The following is a 17,219-nucleotide window of genomic DNA, read 5'->3' as shown; positions in this document are numbered from 1 at the left end:
TGAGTGCATGTGCCCAATAGCAAATTTAAAATTTAAAATTTAAAAAAATAATAATAAATAAAATTAAATAAATAATTCCTTAATAAAGTTCATGGCAAAATAGAATTAAACTACGGACTTATTAAAGAAAAAGATCTGCTCTTGAAAAGAAAAGGTTAATTGGAAAATGAACTAATGTGTGTGTGTGTCCATATATGTATATACACATGTCCATATATGTATATACATATGTACTGATTTCCTGGAAATATATTCTTTGATGCCAACACTTGGATATTTATTTCCTCTCTTTCTCTCTCTCTCTCTCTCTCTCTCTCTCTTTAATTTGCTTTAGGACATGCAGGCTTACCAGACAGAGAGAAAGAGAAGCCCCCCCAGAGGGGGTGGTCACACTACAATCCCTTCATTCTGTGAGTTCTCCACTCCAGTCTGTTCAACAGCAAACACGGCTCATGCACTGGTCTCTGTTTTCTTCAACCGCCCTAAAGGTTGTGATAATATTATTTGATCTCTTCCTTTACCAGCCACAGTATCTCAATGCAATTCAGACAATAAGACCACAAATTCTCCGCTATTTGACTACAGCAGTCATAACCAACAAAGATATCTGAAAACACCGACAGTACTAAAAGCTCTAGTCAAAGTTATTCAGCAGGACTCTCACACATATAAAGATCTAGTTATAAAATGTATTGAATGCTTGTATGCTAACTTTGATTTTGATGGAGCTCAGAAAAAGCTGAGAGAATGTGAGTCAGTGCTAGTAAATTACTTCTTCTTGGTGGCTTGCCTTGAGGATTTTACTGAAAATGCTCGTCTATTCATATTTGAGACGTTCAGTCACATCCACCAGTGGATCAGCTTTAACATGTTGGCAGATAAGCTGAACATGAGTCTAGAAGAAGCCAAAAGGTGGATGTGAATTTGATTTGAAGTGTAATATTGATTCCAAATTAGGTCATGTGATTATAGGTAACAATGTAGTCTTACCCTATCAGGTGTGATTGAAAAGACCAAAAGCCTCTTGTTTAGAAGCCAGGTGTTGGCCATGAATATTAATTAAAAACTTAATCAAAATAGTAGGTCAGAGGGTCCTAACTGGGCAACTCAAGACTCTGGTTTCTACTGAAGAACTGTAAAGAAAGGATTAAAAAACTGTAAAAGAAACATGAAATAATAAAAGCATTCTATAAATGGTGATGTGATGTACATTTAGAAGCAATATATTGAGTATGAAGTTTGACAAATTTGAATAAAATTGGCTATGGTTCAAAAAAGAAAGAAAGGAAGGGAGCCAGCAGTTAGCGTAATGGCTATGTTGCTGGATGCCCACGTAGTCGACCGTGGTTTGCGTCCCGGACCCGGTGGCTTAAAGCTCACGCCGGGCGCGTGTGCGTGCGTGCCCACGATCCCAAGAGGAGAATGGAGGAGAAGGGATTGCGGCATGACCATCCCCTCTGGGGGGTTATTGCTCGCTTTCTGTCTCTATGTCTCGCTCTGTCTGGCGAGCGCACGCACCTATAGCAAAAAAACTCTCAAAAAAAAAAAAAGTAAAAAAAAAAAACAAAAGAAAGAAAGGAAGGGAGCCAGCAGTTAGCGTAATGGCTATGTTGCTGGATGCCCACGTAGTCGACCGTGGTTTGCGTCCCGGACCCGGTGGCTTAAAGCTCACGCCGGGCGCGTGTGCGTGCGTGCCCACGATCCCAAGAGGAGAATGGAGGAGAAGGGATTGCGGCATGACCATCCCCTCTGGGGGGTTATTGCTCGCTTTCTGTCTCTATGTCTCGCTCTGTCTGGCGAGCGCACGCACCTATAGCAAAAAAACTCTCAAAAAAAAAAAAAGTAAAAAAAAAAAACAAAAGAAAGAAAGGAAGGGAGCCAGCAGTTAGCGTAATGGCTATGTTGCTGGATGCCCACGTAGTCGACCGTGGTTTGCGTCCCGGACCCGGTGGCTTAAAGCTCACGCCGGGCGCGTGTGCGTGCGTGCCCACGATCCCAAGAGGAGAATGGAGGAGAAGGGATTGCGGCATGACCATCCCCTCTGGGGGGTTATTGCTCGCTTTCTGTCTCTATGTCTCGCTCTGTCTGGCGAGCGCACGCACCTATAGCAAAAAAACTCTCAAAAAAAAAAAAAGTAAAAAAAAAAAACAAAAGAAAGAAAGGAAGAAATGTAACATAACGTTCTCTCCTATAACATCATAGAACTCTTAGGACCTATTGATGTACATAGAACTCCATTTCTTAGTTACACTGAAACTTCAGTTCAGACAGAACTATCTGCCTGGGGTTTTTTCTGTACCTGTTTGGGGATTTCTGTCTCCACCCTGAATGAGAGGGTATCACTTCTCCCTGTTATCACATGTTAGTCCTAATACTCTTCTTTCCTCCTCATGCTAATCCCCACATCATTGAATTTTCTGTTTCTAAATGCTTCTTGGAAGTATGTGTTCATGTCTTCATTTTACAGGTATTTAGTAGGCCTCTGCTATACGTCAGACACTGTCCTGAGAACAGCCTGGGATCCATTCTATGGAGGATACTGCTGAGGGCAGACATTAGTCAAAGACTTGCACAAACACATGTGCCATCACCTATGAGGAGTAAGAGGGATATGATGCAACAGAGAACTGGAAGCCCTTCAGGAAGGTGAGGAAAGACATCCCAGGAAAGTGATGGTTGAGCTGATCTCCTGAAGAGTTAACTAGTGGGGCATGGAGAGCATTCTGGGCAGGAGGAACACATGTGCGAACGTCCTGTGGTAGTGGAGAACACAGGGAATCACAGCATGCCAAGAGGGTCCCTGTGGCTGAGACCCAGGCCTTTTGGTCTCTATTCTAACAGCCAACGGAAGGCAGCTGAGGTGTGAATGAGTGAGGGAGGGGTGAGTTTTGCAGGTCCCACCCTGGCTGCAGAGCAGAGAATGATTTGGACATGGGCAAGCAGTCCATCCATTAGGAGTCCATGGCAGTACATCCAGCGAGAAACCGTGGCAGCCAGACAGAGGCAGGAGTCCTCAGACTAGGTTCTACTGACTCCTGTGAACCTAAGTGGGACAACAAGCACATCTTCATTTTCACCAACCTCTGATTGAAACTGAGTACTTCCTTCCATGACAACCATAGACAACAAGCCACAGCCGTATTAGCAGCACCTGGGACCTTGTGACAGTGAGAAATCGCAGGTGTTTTCACGTCCCATGTACAGTTGCTGCAGATACATTGATATATCATTTAGACTTGAAAATTACTGTAGTTGTTAGGCTTATGCTATATCATACATAGTACATTAATAAGTCAAAATTATTAAGATTTTGATAACTTTATTTTAACATAATTGGTTTCCTTTGTAATATTATATGTTTTATTGAATACACTTAGAAAACTTACTCTGAAAAGGAGCCCATAGGTTTTTCACCAGACTGCCAAAGAGTTTCATGATGAAAAAAGTACAGGTTAAGAAGTCCTGCACATGAAGAGGAGCAGATGGTTGGTTTTATTTTGAAGGTCAGTGTGGCATGATATTGACCTTCAAAATATGGACATGGATGGGAGTGTCCAGATAAAGGGGAGGAAGGAGCCTGGGGTAGTTCCTAGGGTCTGGCTCATGAAAGTGGAAGGCAATAGAGCAGAGAGAAAACACTAGAAGAACACAAAAACAACCATGGAAAAAATGCAAGGGCTTCAGTTAAAGGATCACCCTGGGGCATCTGCTTCGACCATTTTTCCCCTCACATTCTGGTGTTCAGCCAAGTTGCAGAGGGTTGAGAAATGTTAGTACGTTGGGTGACACTGTCTGCACACACACACACACGCACACACACACGTGTATAAGAGGAGAAGAGCATAGGTTTCTATTTACAACATAATGTTCAGTTTCAAAGTATTATTAATATTCACAAATGAGGGGCCAGCCAGGGGTGTGGTGGTGGAGGTGGTTAGATCCCACATAGCCAACTCAGCAGTTTGAGTCCCGATGGATAGCTTGAAAAACTATGTGTGTGCATGCCCAAAATTCCAAGAGGAGAATGGAGGAGAAGGGGTTGCAGCACAGCCATCTCTCTTCTCTCTCTTTCTCTGTCTCTCTCCTGTGAATGCACACATCCTATAGCAAAAACTTCTTTTAAAAATCACAAATATTATTATCAACAAAGCTGCCATTTCCTCTGTATTACAAGATTGTTTGCCAGGGTATTGAATTTCTTTTCCTGGAAGACTCTAGTTTTCATTAAAACCTTTAGTTCAGCAAGAGATGTTGTCACCCAGAGTCTTCCTTTCTGGGATCTCAATCTCCGTTCTGTTTATTTAAGAACAGCAAACAGGACTGCGACTCCTTCAAAATATCAGAACTGGCAACAACCCTCATTTTTTCTATTCCTACATCAGAGCAACATAATGACTTTGCCAAAACAATTAAACAGACTTAAATCATGAGTCACCAGCCAAACAGTTCTCTTGGTGACTTCATCCAGACCTCCCGCCAGCTATCCCATCATGCATCAGTTGAATTCTGGGCAAAAGAAAGGTTGCAAACTGGGGAGTTTAAAGTCAGCATATGTCTTCATTCCTGCATGCCTTCCGATCTCTACAAACCTGAACAGTCATTCAGAATTAAGTTTTGAGGGTCAGATTTGGGGAAACTAGCTATTGGTTTGCCCTTGGCTCTGTAGAATTCAATAGAAATTTTCTCATTTTCTGTTGTTTTTCCTTTTGCCTGTGAAAGGAACACTTCTGGCAAGAATAAATTCCAATGCTGGTAGACAATACTTGAGAGAAAGTGGTTTTCCTTGCCCCTCGCATTCTCATGTGCCCATACACATTGTCCCAGCATTGTAATTCTCATCATGATTTTTTCTCTTCATTTGCTTATTACCTACTTACCAGACCTCAACCTTCTGATCCCCAAAATCTAAAGCCAGGAAGATATTATTTCTAAGTTCCCTCCTCCCAATCAAGAACTCTATAATTTATGCTGAGTGAAAGCCATTTCCATTGTCCTGCCTTCAAATTTTCAGAATTTAATACAAAGTGTAAATATTTTATTTGATTAATGTACTATTCAGTGTTCTACTGTTACTTTGATCATGTGCTCAAAGCAAAAAAATTTTTTCAAAAGAAATTACTGCTATAAATAGGTTGCTTCTTAAGAGAGCCAGTTTCTCTCTGTACTCTAAAACACTTTGACCAAAAAAAAAAAAATTTCAGGCCAGCTCCATAGTATGGTGGTTAAGACAGCTGAATCCCACATAGCCAAGGACCCAGTGGCTTGAGACATACTCTAGACGTGTGTGTGCATCCACGCCCAAAATCCTAAAAGGAGAGAGTAACGGGGGAGAAGGGATTACAGCATGAACATTCCCCATGGAGGGGGCGCTTTCTCCTCTCCCTCTCTTTCTCTCTCTCTCTCTGGGAGCACATGCATCTTCTAGCACACACAAAAACAATTGTCTCAAACTGGTTAGTTTCAAGGTTTAATTTGTTAACGTTTCCCTGGCAGATTGGATGAGTTAACCAGGTTGCTAGACACAGTTCTCAAATTTTACTTTTCTAATGTCCTGTTACCTAAAAAATATAAAGTAAATGTCAAAATAGGAATAAATTTAGAAAGAAAAAAAAAAAAAACAGTATCACACGCTTATAAATACCGTTTTACACCAGCAATGCAATCTACTGGGTCGTCATAACAGTCAGGAAGGATTTTTCTGTTTTTCTATGCAAAAGTGCGTCATGACTTTTCCGATGACCCAGTACATCTAAGACAGAGGGTACGTTGCCTAACTTGTGTAGCTTACAAAACTAAACAAAATCTGCATGTGTTAGAGATGTATCAGTGGTTAGTTTCACAGCTTCGAAACCCAAACCAGCAAAAAAAGAATAAAAATCAATGGCTGAACCAGACCGCAGGGAAAAGAACCTCGGGAGCAATTGGACCTCTGACACCTTTAAAGGCTTTTTTTCTCCTCTCTGTTGCCCGTCTTCATTTTTTTTCTTTTTACAATTTTTTTTTTTAATTCATGTTAGAACATTTGACAGAGAGAGGGAGGGAGAGAGACAGATGAGCATTCTCCATAGGGTCTGGTCATGCCAAGATCTCCTCCTCCAGTCCTCCAGCCCATGAGACCTTGGGCACTTTTTGCCACAGCACACACATTTCAAGCCAATCAAGCCAGGGATTCGAACTGTGGTTGCCATATGAGATTCAGCTCCTCGTGAGCAGCATGTTACCATGGTGCCAAGGAGCTGACCCCAGCTCCATCCTCAAGACCACCTTTATCCCCACAGCTAGAACCAGAACCAGTTCATCTAATTGCATCTTCCCCAGCCACAAAGCAAGCAAGCAAAAAAAAAAAAAAAAATTCCTCTTCCTTCCTTCTAGCTTCTGTTTTTAAAATGCCAAGGAAACACTCTGCTCGGCCCATTCTAGGACACATGCCCATTCTCAGACCAACCATTGTTGCCAGGGAACGTGTCCTATGAATGGCCCAGCTCCTGCCAGCTTCCCGCCTGGCGACAAGCACACCACCAGGGAGTGTGGTTGAACTGAAACAGTGCAACTCCCTTCTGCATCGTATATTAAACAGTTTCCCAGAACAAACTAAGAAGGAAGGGAAAGTGCTTGGCAAACAAATAATAAATATTCACACCGTTTATGCAACCGTCATGACTCCACCATCTTTACCAGGTAAAGTTTTGCCCTGCTTTGACATTTAAGATGCCTGAGAACAACCTAAATTACTTTCTATCAAGGCCTTCCTTCCCCCAAATAAAATTATAATTGTCTGAGTCATTAATGATGATGCAACATGGAAAAAAATTACAATGACATTAAGTTTTTTTTTTTTCCGTTTCTGTTATTCTTTGGTATTCAAGTAGGTCTTTATGGAAGTAACACAAAACATTGAAGGTTTTGCTTTTTTCTAATCACTTATGATCTACACTAACAATTTTAGAGTGTTATTAAAAATTAATGCTCGAGGCCAGCAGGTGTTTGGATCTCACATGTCTGACCCCACCGTTTGAGTCCTGGACCAGGCAGCTTGATAATCATGCCAGGGGTGTGTGCACGTGTATGCCTAGAATTCCAAGTGGGGAATGGATTGTAGCATGCCCATCCTCCTTGAGGGGTGATTTTTCACTTTCCCTCTCTCTCTCTCTCTCTCTCTCTCTCTCTGGGGAATACATGCACTCTATAGCAAAATCTAAAATAAATAAATAAATGCTTTAGAATTGTTCTAATCCAGTCTAGCAGTGCCCAAGAAGCTAAATGAAAGGACTATAAACATGCGTTCTGAGGGGAGATGGCTGTTTCCTTCACACGTACCAGGAGCCCGTATGCAGGAGCCTTTCCCGCTCAGTGTCAGCTGCTGGGGCCACTTGGCCACAGAACTGGAACCACAGGGCTGGAGGCCAGCTCCTTGCTAGCACTAACACCAGGCCTTAGCGAGCAACTCTATCACTTTGAACCCATGTTTCCTTACCCAGAAAAATGGTAGTGTTGGAGTAATCTTTCAGGTTTAAAGTTCTAAAATAGTATAATTCGAACAGAAAAATAGCTCAGCATAACGAGGACAGAAAAGAGCCACTTTTTAATCGGAGTAATGCCAGTTGTTAGCCTTTCCCTCATGAAATGTTTACGGTTCCTACCACCTTATGGGCTGGGTGTTAGAGATACAGAATGAGTACATGGCAGTGCTTGTCCTCAAGGAGCATAGGCTCAGGGTGCAGAGGGGAGACAGGTGTGTAAACAGATGGTTACAATACAGCTACCAGGGACCAGCAGATGGCATAACGGTTATGTCACTGGACTTTCACACAGTCGACCATGATTCAAGTTCCAGACCCAGCACCTTGAAACTCACACTGGACACGTGTGCGTGCATGCGTGCCAAAAATCCTGAGAGGGGAATGGAGGAGAAGGGTGTGGTGTGGCCATCCCCCCTCAGAGGTGGTTTTTTTGCTCTCTCTCTCTCTCTCTCTCTCTCTCTCGTTTTTCTGGTGAGCACAGGCACCCTATAGCAAAAATCTCTCTAAAATAACAATAATAATAATAATAATAATAATAATAATAAAATGCAGCATACAAAATGTTCTAAGAGAGTAGCAGACCAGGAGCCCAGAGGGCTCACTCTGCCTGGTGACAACCTAACAGAAGAGGCTGCTCAAGAGGAACCAGGAGTTCAACAGATCACCAGTGCAGATGGTCAAGCTAGAGGGAGGAGAATCTGGACAGGGGACAAAGTATGAGCCAAAGGAGCCCAGAATGTCCCAAGAAAGGACACCTGGGAAAAATGGGACAGGTATGGGGCTGAGCAATGAGAAGCAAGGCTGATGGACTTGTTCCTATGGACAGAGAGCATTACTGCAGGGTTTACACAGGCGTGAGGCACGTTCAGACCTGCCTTGTAAACACTTCCTGGTCGCAGCTAGAGGGTGGATCAAGGGAAGAACACCTGTGGGCAGGCGCTGCGTCATTGAGAAGCTCCTGTGTGTTAATGAGTTGACGAGGGTCTGGGTTCAGGTAAGGGGAAAGAGGACAGGTGCCAATGAAGGTGGAAAAGATTGTTCGGGGGCCCTGAATTGGACTCCATTTACCATAATGGGGAGAAAATTTTCTCTCTACCCGCTTGGGTGCAATACCTGGGGGCCTGTGAATTAAACTATCAAAAGGGATTAAGGGCCAGCAAGTGGCATGGTGGTTAAAACACTGGATCCACATAGCCCACTTGTGCAGTTCGAGTCCTGGACCTGGTAGCTTAAAAAGCATGCCAGGTGGGACCAGCAGTGAGCGTAATGGCTATGTCTCTGAACTCCCATGTAGCTGACTGTGGTTCGAGTCCCAGACCTGGTGGCTTAAACTCACACCAGGTGCGTGTGCATGCGTTCCCAAAATCCCGAGAGGAGAATGAAGGAAAAGAGACTGCGGCGTGACCATCCCCCCTGGGGGTGTTTTCTCGCTTTCTGTCCCTCTGTCTCTCTCTGTCTTTCTGGCGAGTGCACGTGCCCTACAGCAAAAACCTCTCCAAAAAAAGAAAGAGAGAGAGAGAGAAAAAAGAAGAAAGAAAGAAAGAAAGAAAGAAAGAAAGAAAGAAAGAAAGAAAGAAAGAGAGAGAGAAAGAAAAAAAGAAAGAAAGAAAGAAAGAAAGAAAGAAAGAAAAAGAAAGAAAGAAAGAAAGAAAGAAAGAAAGAAAGAGAAAGAAAGAAAAACATGCCAGGTGCATGTGCATGCATGACCAAAATTCTGAGAAGAAAATGGAGAAGAAGGGATTGTGATGTGTCCATTCCCCTGGGGGGAGGAGGGGTTATTTCTCACTTTCCTTCTTTTTTTGTCTCCCTCCATCTCTCTCCAACAAGCATATGTGCCCTAAAGGAAAAAAAAAAATTTTTTTTAAAGACAGATTAACAGGAGAAGTGGCACAGAATTTTTGTTAATCTTTTTGCGCATGGAAACTCACACAAAAGAAGTAAAGCTCAAACAATCAGTTATGTTCAGAGGCCAACAGAAGATAAAGGTTATTTTAATAAGGTCTGCTTATGCAAATTCATCTCTGTTGACTTTCCATCTTCAGTGGTGAGGGTCACTCTTCCCTTCCTAGTGCACACAGTCCCTAACTTATGATTATGTGACTTTACCATAGTGTGAAAGCGAAATGAGTCAACAGAAACCTCCCTTCGGAGTTTGATCTTTCCCCAGGTAGTCATCATGATTCTGGGCAGTGGCAGGAAGCCACACCACCCAGTTGGCCACACGATCATGAGTGTAAACATCTGATACTATACAATGTGCAGTATGCAACAAGTTACATGAGATGGTCACTATGTTATTTAAGTAGGTTTTGTGTTAGATGATTTTGCCCAACTATAGGCTAATGTAAATATTCGGAGCATGTTTAAAGGAGGTGAGGCTACGCTATCACATTCCATAGGTTAGGTGTATTACATGCATTTTTTACTTACTGTATTTTAAACTTACAATGGGTTAGCGACACAAGAGTGTCAGGGTGATCAGGCCAACACCCGTGCTAGTTCTTGGCCAACAGTCAAGAGGAATTAGAAATGCAGACAAACAGAGAGGATAGCAAAGCAGAGTTTATCTAGCAAAGCCTCCAACTCAGAGTGGAAGGAAGGGGGCCCAAACGGGTTGCATAGATGGGCCCAAACAGACTAGTTATATGGGATCCTGACAAGGAAGAAAAACCTGTTTCTCTTTGAAATAAGCTATCAACCCAGGTCTAGAACTTAATACACCTGGGAGTCTTGAGTTAATCTTAACCCCTGGAGGGGTCCAGATGGGTCTTTGTTTTAGTTAATGATGAGAGATTTCCTCATCTTTGTGCTCATGACAGTCACTGGTTTCAGCCTGATTTTAGCCCAGCAACAGGGAGCCATAAATTCCTCTGAGATTTGTAATGGAGGCCTAGTGAAGATTTACCAGACCATAGAAAGCAAAACCTTGGTAACTCCATTACAGGGAGCACCCCCCCACCGCCCCGTCCCCCTAGCAGTAGGGTCTAAATCCTAACTCATCAAGACATACAACTATCTTTAAGTAAAAGAACACTTAGATAGGCAGTGGTGAGAAAGGACCTTCAAAGGAAAATGTATGCCCTGCTTTTAGGTAGATAAAAGGAGGGCAGATAACTCTCTGCATCTGCTGATGCTCAGTTGCCTTCAGTTCAGAACAACCCTTATGCTGAAGAGGCATATTTAGGGGTAGCCTATTCCAAGCCCCTTCAACAGCACAGGTGGTTTTGAGTTTAACCTTTCTGAGCCTTACTCTCTTCGCTTCCAAAATGAGGATAAAACTGGAAGATTTGCAGTTGAGCTAAAATGCATTTAAACCATTCAAGACAACAGTATGTGCTCAGCAAATACAGATCATCATTTTTATTACTATGTCCCACTGTCCAATAATCCCTAAGGAAATGGGGCAAGCAGACTTAGCCAGCCTACCCCACATTGACATCCACTGCTATGGACCAGGCTCAATGGTCCAGGGCACCCAGAATGAACAAGTAGGAAACAGCTAGAAAACAAAGCAATGAGTCTCCTTTGGGCACCAAGGGTCGTAACTAGAAAACCCAAATCTGTCCTCAAGTTTAAGGAACTACTGCAGAGGCAGAAATAGGAAACCAAGCAAGAAGATTAGGAAGAAGAAGGGACTGAGTAGGAAGCAAATAACAAGGTTTTAAGAAAGGAGTGAAGAAAAGATGGGAAAAGGAGCTGAACAAACAACTCTCTAAGGAAGACATACAAACAGCCAAAAGGCATATGAAAAAACGCTCAACATCCCTCATCCCAAGGGAGATGCAGATCAAAACCACAATGAGATACCACCTAAGATCGAAACTGATTTAAGTGTTGGCAGGGCTATGTTGAAAGGAGAACTCTCCTAAACTGTTGGTGGGAATGTAAATTGGTCCAGCCACTATATGGAAATTCCTCAAAGATCTACAAATAGAACTACCATATGATCCAGCAATTCCACTCTTGGGTATCTACCCAAAGGATAGGAGAACAACCAATAAGAAAAGTGCTTGCACATCTGTTTATTCTGGCATTACTCACAATTGCTAAGACAAAGAACCAACCCAAATGTCCACGAACGGATGAATGGATAGAAAAGTGTTGTTCTCTATAGAATACTACTCATAAAAAACAAGATCCCGACATCTGATAGAAAGTGGATGAATATGGAAGATTTAGTGCTGAGTGAAGCAAGCTATGCTATAAAAAAGAGACATTGTACGTCTCCACTAAACATACACCAACTGTCCACATTCTATGACAAAAACTGAAAGATTAGAGGACATAGACGCATGGAAAATGGTGTGGGATACTGAAGACAGTGTAGGAAGAGTGTGGAAGAAGGGGAAGAATATGAGGAAAGAAATTAAGGAGAACAATAGAGAGGCAAGAAATTTTTAGAACATGGAAATGGGTTATTATCTGATGATAATGTGTATAGTATCCACAACAGGACTGGTGTGAAGTATATTTATGTTGGGTAAATTCACTTTACAAGCTAAGTGATATATAGTGATTGAATGTATAAAATAAATTTTAAAAAAGAAAAAAGAGGAAAAGAGTGAAGGTTCAGAACAAGAGCTGCTGGGTGGGGCTGAAGTGCCCAGGCTGTGGGAGGCCCCAGTGCACCAAGTTGGTTTTGAAGCCAGAGCAGACCTGAGTAGACAGCCTTGACTATCATCCACCAGTGACCTTGAGGACATCCTCCATTAAGACTGCTAAACCCTGAGAAGAATCTCTCCACTAAGAGAAAATGAAGCCTTCCTCTGAACTCCAAGTAATGGCGGCAACATTCAGAATGCCTAATTATCCTTCCCACCTGAGACGAGATACAAGGGAAGAGAGCACGGTCGTCTACACAGGTGATCTGCTGAACTCACCCTCCCCGCTCCTCTCGAGCAGCGCCTCCTCTGTTAGGTCGTCACCAGGCAGAGTGAGTCACCTCCTCCCCTGGGCTCCTGGTCTGCTAGTTTATTAGAACACTTTGGACACTGCATTTGCAACCTGAGTATGTGTACTCCTGAGGGCAAGCACTACCATGTATTCATCCTATGTCCCTGACACCCAGTCCACAAGGTGGCAAGGACCAGTAAACATTTCAAAAAGGAGAGGCTGACAAATGACTTTACTCTAAGTGATAAAAAATAAAATTTTGTTTTTGTTTTTGTTTTAAAAAAAGCCTCTTTCATCTCCCAATTTTGTTGAGTTATTTTCTTTTTAGAATTATATTTTTTTACAACTTTAAACTTGATAACTTATCTATTCCAACCCTATCATTCTTATGGGTAAGGAAATGTGGACCAGAGTGGTAGAATCACTTGCCAAGGCCTAGCACTGTTAGGCTGGCACTGGGCTGGCCTCCAGCTCCCGTGGTTCCCAGTCCTGTGGTCAAGAGGCTCTAGTAGCTGACACTGAGTGGGGAAGGCACCTCTATATGGGCTTCTGGTATTGTCCTCCACCCGTGCCCCAAACCAACCACTCACCCTCCCACCTGGTGCTGGGGCGAGATGCTGGGGGAACAGGGGAGAGGAGGTGGAAGCCCAGACCGGAGCGACACCTCTTCCTCAAGACTGGAAAGAGCACAACTAGGAGAGAATGGAAGCTGAGGTTCGGTTTCTGTGAAAGAGCCAGAAGTGGAGTGATTGTGGGAAACACAAGGGTAAGGATTTCCCAGAAGAGGCCAGTGTGCTGAAAGGCTGAGAGAAGGATCAAGAAGGGATGCAGCCCTAATCCTGCTTGGGCCATACCAGGACTGACCCTGCTTATGGTCAGGGAGCCCAAGGGGCCTTGCACAAGACCCAGCCCCAGGACTCTGGCCTTTTCAAATGCTGATTGGAAGGGTCTAATAGAAATTCTTAAGGCCCCATTTTAATGTTCACCTATGCAGAAGGCAGGTACTAGAACCTTGCTATTCATCATGGGGATTTACTGAATCAGAATCTTCCTCTTCAGCAGACCCCAGGTGACTCGGGTGGACCGCCGAGGCTGAGAAGCACTGCTCTGGAAGGCAAGGCCAACCTCAGCGCTGCTGTCCAGCCCTCAAGGACACTCAGGGTTCTACAGCCTCGTTACTGCGATTCTCCTCAAGACAAAGATCTCCGGAGAGAGAGAAAAGTGTTCAAGTCTGTGCCAACAATTCCAGCCACAATTGTTATGTCACGTCCCAGATGAAAGAGGGCCTGAGATGATTTCTAATGTCCCCTGAGATGAACAGGGAGTTGATCTGAATGTGAAGCCTTGTGTAGGGCAGTGTTCCTGTTGGGTATTCTTTAATTTTTTTTTCTTGAAAACTGCAATTATTTATTTTTTGATAAATTTGCCAGAGAGCACTCACATTCTCCAGAGAGATACAGAGATGGGAAAACAAGAAAGCAACCCCCATGGGGAATGGTCACGCCACAATCCCTTCGCCTCCATCTCTCTCTTTTTGGGATTTTGGGCATACACACATACACCTGTCATGTTTTTCTAGTCACTGGGTCTAGGACTCCAACTGTGCAGTCTGCCACATGGGACTCAGTTCATGTGATCAGCAGGTTACAGGCTGGCCCTATATTTTTTATTTTTTAATTATTTTAAAAATTTCATTTTCATATTGTGATTTTTGGTTTATCAAAGTATGCATGCAGGGTGCAAGTTTTAGACCTATTCATCTTCTTTTTTTTGTTTAATTTTATTTATTATCATAATTTTTATATTACACTGAATCACATATATCTTTACCGTGTATTACATTTCTTTTTCCAGTATGATTACCATGCCTATCAGTCAAAACGACATTACTATCCACATCATCATCATCAAATAGTTTTTCATCATTTTTCTCAGATTATTATTTTTTTTATTCTCATTATTTTTTTAAACATTCAGTCACTATATAACATTTGGCTTGTAAAGAGAATTTACCCAACATGAACTACTTCTCAGACCAGTCCAGTTGAGAAGACTGCACGTGTTATCAACAGGTAATACCTGTTGAGTACTCTGTGGCCTCCCGGTGGTGTTCCCACCACCCACCAGTCTCACTGAGCCCCTGCTGCTTGGCTGATGCTCTCCTGGTTGCTGGGGATACCACTGCAAACAAAGCAGGCAATCGCCGCCTCCAGCAGGCTTACATTCTAACTAGGAGGAAAGTCAACCATTAAGTAAACAACACCGCTGTGATAGATGTGCAAGTGCAAGTCAGGAAGCGGTGCAGGCAATACCTGGTGATTTGCACTTTTAGACAGTGAAGCCCAGGCAGGCCTCCCTGCAAAGATGGCTTTGAGTCAAGACCCAGAGGAAGTGAGGGTGCATGTGCAGGTGGAGCAGACGGGCAGTGCCAGGGCCGGGGCGCAGGAGTGCGTCTGGCTTGCTCAAGGAAGAACGAGCTCTGGTGGCTACAGAGCAATGAGAAAGAGGAAGAGGAGCGGAGCGGGGCTGAGGGTCAGCACGGAGCCAGATCCTGTGGAGCCTCGTAGACCATCCCAAGAGCGGTGACCTTCCCTAGTGAGATGGCAAGCAGAGAGGGTTCTGAGAAGTGGCATGGGCTGACATGTTGTGATAGGACCACCTCAGCTGCTGTGGCGGGGTCAGGCAGAGGGGAAGAGCTACAAGACGGTCCAGCTGAGCAATGGGGCTGGGGGCACTTGGAGCCGGTGGGTGCTCCACGTCCCAGTTGGGGGCGACTTGGAGCAAGTGCGGCGAGGCGAGGCTGCGTTCTGGCTCTTGTGTAGGGAGAGCTGAGAGGGTGTCCTGGCCGGCCGATTGTGGACGACAGCAAGGGTTTGGGCCCAGGGACTGGAAAGAGCATTGTTACCCTCTGAAATGGGGAAGAGGGTGGGCAGAGCAGGCCCTGCAGAATCTGAGCATGGCACATGTTGCCAAGCCCTCAGGGGAAAACGTGTCATATTTTTCATTTCATACGTTCTGGGAGCAAGTGGTTTTTAGTTTTAGTTGAAAAAAAGTACTTAGGTATTCCCTCTTCCCCTACTTAAGAGGATAAACGAAACTATCAAATTACCAAATCCGTGCCAAATGGAACAGTGAGCTGGCACCCAGTGCGATGAGAACATGAAGCTGCGCTCTGCCTGACCGCGATGGAGACTGAGCGCTGGGTCCAACCCTGACGTCTGACGTCGGCTTAGCACTGGGCTCTCTGCACCCTCCCCGGCTTCATTCTCTCAGAATGACTCTTCGATTTTGTTTTTAGTTTTGCTCTAGGGCACTTGCTCTCACCAGAGAGAGAGAGAACGTGAGAAAGCACTCCCTCAGGAGAGATGGCCACACCACAATCCCTTCTCCTCCATTCTCCTCTCAGGATGCTGGGCACACATGCACACCCGCCCAGCATGTTTCTCAAGCCACCAGGTCTGGGATTCAAACTGCTCAGTTGCCCCCCCTGGGATCCAGTCACCTTAACCTCCATGCACCTGCTGGCCCCAGAATGACCCTTTAGTTAATGCCACTTAATGCCTGGCTTCTTCAGTCACAGTGGAGAAGAGCCTTTCCCTGCCCACAAAGCCACCAACACAGCCAGGAGAAGACCTGCCCAGGACAGAGTGGCCAGGCATGATTGGAGAAAGACCTTCCTGGCTCCATTTCTGAGAACTCCCTTCAGTCTAGCCCTTGCAAAAATCAACAAGAAATATGCCAAGACCACCTGAATGTAAAACCAGTGGTCCTCCTACAAGGAAAAATGGTCACAAATTTACACACAGCCCTCAGAAGAACATCGGGCACGTGTCAGGCAGTTGCAGTGCTAGAATCCTAAAAAAATCTAGGTTAGCTGAAGTTACACAGCTAGTTGAGGACAGAGCTGAGCGAAGACCTCTGGCCCCAGACCTCGATCATAGCAGAGTCTCTTGACCCATGTGGCACAGCTCACCACAGCAATGAGTGTGATACCAGCATACCAAAGAGAACAGTGGTCCCCTGTCCTTATCAAAATGACAACTTGAGAGCCATGGACGTGGCAGTTGCAGTGGCTGCATCTCACATGCTGGCTGCGGACTGAGTGGTTCAAATCCTGGACCTGGTAGCCTGAAGGGCATGCGAAGCACATGTGCGTGTGTACTCAAAATCCTGAGAGAAAGATGCGGGGTGGTGGGGGGTGGAGATTGCAGCGTGGCATCCCACCTGGCTGGTGAGTTCTCATTGTTCCCTGTTTCTCTCCAGCAAGTATATATGCCTTACAGCAAAAACTAACAATGAATGAATAAAATAAAGATGACAAACTTGGAATCTTTGTAAAATATGGAGAATTGAGGCTCTATTTGAGCAGGATTTGTACAACTGTCTCGGGAAACATCCTAAATTCTCAAGTATTATTTCCCTGTGAGACTTGGGTAGCATCTGCTTCCAGAACATCACCAGAGTGGCCACGCTTGTAGCACCTCGCCCTGTCACACGGCTCAGATGCTGTTTCTTGCCTGGGCCATGATGTGAGAAAGGTTAGGAATCTTCCCATGATATTTTCTATTATTTTTTATAATAACCTTAAAATATATCCGCGTTGGTGACCTCTACTTTCCAGCCTTTCAGCCCCCTGACGATCTTTCATGTTTCTTAGAAAGCTTGGCTGAGAGTCATCTTGGAACCAGCGAGCCTCCACTTCAATGCCACAGGAAGGTGCTCCACGTGGCAGGCTGAGAGCCCAGAGAAACTTCTCTGTCGGAAGAAAGAGAACATCTTCTCACTGGGCCTCAGCCTCACGGGCCC

General features: G+C 44.3%; 1 pseudogene; it reads left to right on the top strand.

Moving 5' to 3' along the window:
- Positions 1-407: 407 nt before the first annotated feature.
- On the top strand, positions 408-1,129 carry LOC102499036 (eukaryotic translation initiation factor 3 subunit E pseudogene; annotated as a pseudogene).
- Positions 1,130-17,219: the final 16,090 nt, after the last annotated feature.

The sequence above is a fragment of the Tupaia chinensis genome, unplaced genomic scaffold, assembly GCF_000334495.1.
Source record: "Tupaia chinensis unplaced genomic scaffold, TupChi_1.0 Scaffold000314_1, whole genome shotgun sequence".
Classification (NCBI taxonomy): Eukaryota; Metazoa; Chordata; class Mammalia; order Scandentia; family Tupaiidae; genus Tupaia; species Tupaia belangeri.
The sequence above is the reverse complement of the archived record's forward strand: the minus strand, read 5'-3'. Positions and strand labels throughout refer to the sequence as shown.